Below are 3,872 nucleotides of genomic sequence, written 5' to 3'. Positions count from 1 at the left end.
CCAACCTGAACCGTTCGTGAAATTACTTGCTCAAAGATAGGGTTTAGGGTTTCACCAAAACTATTCACGGTGATTACATTGTTTTTTCTTCAGCTTTTGCTGAAACGTTTCCAGCTTCGATCTGGATCAATGTCGTAAATTATATGACAAACCGTTGACTACCTTACATGGAGGGGTCACACAATCACAAGATTAATTACTAGTCATTTCAGCCGAACATGTTAATGATCGGTCGATGTTCACAATTTGAGGTGATAAGATGTGCCCTACAGAGCTTAGATAATGAGATGCAGCTACCATATATATATATATATATATATATATATATATATATATATAGGCTTTCTTAGGTAAGAATATCCTTACTTAAGCTTATGGAATGGATTTTCAATTTTTGGCCACTTTTCGATCACATATTCACATCTTAACCATTCAGTTTTTAGGTCCTAAAGTATATATTACTTATGCAAAATTTCAGCAAAATTGATGATCGTTAAGGCATTCAAAACTGCAATTTACACGAACAAACCGAATCTGTAGAACCGGAACCGTTTGTGTACATTATTGTAAATTGCAGTTTTAAATGCCTTAACGATCATCAATTTGGCTGAAATTTTGTAGAGATGATTTATATATTAGGACTTAAAAATTGAACGGTTAAGATGTGAATATGTGATCGTAAAGTGGAAATCTGTACCTAAGCTTAGATAAGGACGTCCTTAGCCAAGAAAGACTGTGTGTGTGTAGTCTTTTTATGCTAAGAACTTCCTTAGATTTTAAAATCTAAGAATTTTCTTGAATAGACTTACTTTTCGATCGCATATTCATATCTTGACCGTTCAGTTTTTAGGTCCTAATGTATAGATCACTTCTGCAAATTTTCAGCTAAATTGATGATCGTTAAGGTATCGAACTAGATTTAATTAATGAACGAACTGAATCTGTCCAACTTGAATCGTTCGTGCAATTATTTACTCAAAAATAGGGTTTAGGGTTTCACCAAAACTATTGATTGCATTGTTTTTTTTTTTTTTTGAAATACTGATTGCATTGTTTTTTCTTCAGCTTTTGCTGAAACGTTTCCAGCTTCGATCTGGATCAATTTGGTAAATTATATGACAAACCGTTGACTACCTTACATGGAGGGGTCACACAATCACAATATTAATTACTAGTCATTTCAGCCAAACATGTTAATGATCGATCGATGTTCACAAACCTCAAAGATAAGATGTGCCCTACAGAGCTTAGATGATGAGATGCAGCTACCATATTGGCCCCAAGAAAATCAGAAAGGGAGGCCCCAAATTTTTGCAGCAGCCACAGCTCCCTCTTCTGCATTGGCATATACTACTACCATGCACATCCAATGCGTGACCTAAATTATTGCAAGTGCCAAACTGGCAAAGCCAATGCATGTCCTTCAATTCAAATCTCTCTTCTGTTGAACGGTTAATATTATTTGACATGATACTTCTGCACAGATCGATTGCGCATCCTATGTGATGGTCACTGTCTCTCATATAATTCCAAACCCAGAAACCACAATTTCACCCCTACATATGCATCTCTACATGTGAAAACTTGGGTTGGTTCTACACCTAACATAATGTTGGCCAATCTAGGGATCATTGAAAGGCTTTCTCAAAGCAATTTATGACCAATCTAGCTCAACCAGACAATAGTACTAATTGAACTGAGCTCCACCCTGTTCATGGCCACTTGGTTTTCTTACCATTTAATGTACTCTGGAATTCAATAAATAGTGGAAGCTGGGCAAACCCTACAAAACCAAAATCTTCTACTAGGACCGTTTTACTGTAGAATCTCCTTCAATGAGCCCCAAAATGGGTTCCCCACATGTGTGACACTCTCACATTTCTATATAGAGGGGTCCAAGGGGAAGAAAATGATGAAGGAGAATAGACAAGGAGCATTCTCTCTATGTATATAGAATTTATGTTAAGATCAACCTTAATGTTTATGAGATATTGAGATAGGTGGTCCAAACTCCAAACTCCGAAGAATGATTTATCTTTGGGAAATCACTATGTAAGTACGTAGTGTCTTGATAGGATTCTTTTCACCATCCAAGGTTGAAATTAGTTTCTTTCTGAACAGTACGTACCAAATTAATGTGTATCTATTTACACAGAGAACCTGCAAATTAGTGATTATTTTTTTTTTCTTGATAGGAACCTTAAAAACTAGTTACTCATTACTAAATCATGCATGAAACAACTTGTATAATATACTAAGACTTAATTATTGCGCAATCATGCTCATTATTTTTCTTGTATGGTATACTGATTACTTTAGAATATGTTAAAATTTCAGGATTATTAGAGCATCTTAGCAATGCTAGCATTTTTTAGTCAAATTTTAGCTAAAGTAGTTAAAAAGTCATTTTGGCTAGCTACTTTAGAAATACATCTGGATCAGTGCTCTTTATTTTAGCTAGTTTTGAATTTATATTATTTTTTAAATGAAGATGAAATGGTTTAAATATATTTATAAATTACATAAAATAACTCAAAATGAATGTTTTAAATTATAGAGAGCATCATCTCGCTCTCTATATTTAGGAGCGAGATAGCTAAAAGTTATAGTAGAGAGCCATTTAGGAGTCTGGTGTAGCTGCTAAAATATATAAAAAGCTAAACATGCTCTCCAAAATAGCTAAGAAGCCAAAATAGAGAGTCTGCTAAAAATGCTCTTAAGAACTAGATTTTTTTCGTTATCTACATCTTTCTATCCTTAATTCTTTAAAATTAGTGCTATATTAGTTGGTATTAGATTCGCACTTCAGATTTCCATTTCCCATTCCTAAAAAATAACCTAACGAATAAACACCAATTGAGGGGATTTTGGGAGTTTAGCAGTAGATTGAGCTCCATCATGCTCTTCATGACATTGATGTTGGCCAGCCATTGAAATTGTCTTTGCTTCACTTGATAGAGTAAGCTCAATCCTTGATGTAGATTGTACCCTCAATCTTTGAGCTATATGGCTTATGGGAGCTCTTTTAATGAGGACCACTAAAATGAAAACTAGTTGAAGACTTTCTAATCAACAATTTAGGAAACTCACTGTTCGATTATATTACAGTAAATTAACCGTTAGATGTTTATATATGTATAAGTAGATCAGTTCTGAAAGTTTTATTCCAAATTTCTAATCGTTAAAGTACCAAACTAGATCAAATTAATGGACGAACTAAATCTGTCAAACATGAACCATTCATGTTCATAACTAATAATTCACTATTATAAATGTCTTAATGATTTTCAAGTTAGTTGAAAAATTGCATAAATAATCTATACATAAATATCTAAACATCTAACGGTTTATCTGTGGAAATATGATCGAAAATGGGTCTAAACAAAAGTTCTCAACTATTTCTCATTTAGTGATTTTCATTAGAAGGGCTTCCGTCACTTACATATAGTCGTCGATGCTGTAGGTATTTTGCTTAACTTAGAGCTGTTATTTATCGGAATTGAACTTCGAGCTATTTAAGTTAGAGTTATCCTACTCCCTAATTCTTCTCTCGATTGTCATTTTTAGTTCTTTGCACTCATCTTGTTGTCATTTTTACTCCCTAATTCTTCTTTTACATCCTCGATCCCCTACTTTACATCTCTTCTCATCTCTGCACTAAATTTCTAATCCCTCAATTGGTGCTAGGCTAGTCGAACAGTTTATTTTTAAACATGAATAGTAAAAATTGCATTTTTCCAGCCATAGACATGAGTTGGGATCAAAATGAAAACAATCATTCAAACCATAAAGATACAGTATACATTCTGTTGAAGGAAAATCAAGTTTAGTGTGCCTTATCAAACTAGGAGTAGCAATAGGAGAGAAGGTTC

This window comes from Rosa rugosa, chromosome 3 (genome assembly GCF_958449725.1).
Source record: "Rosa rugosa chromosome 3, drRosRugo1.1, whole genome shotgun sequence".
Taxonomy (NCBI): Eukaryota; Viridiplantae; Streptophyta; class Magnoliopsida; order Rosales; family Rosaceae; genus Rosa; species Rosa rugosa.
Note: the sequence above shows the minus strand (reverse complement) of the source record.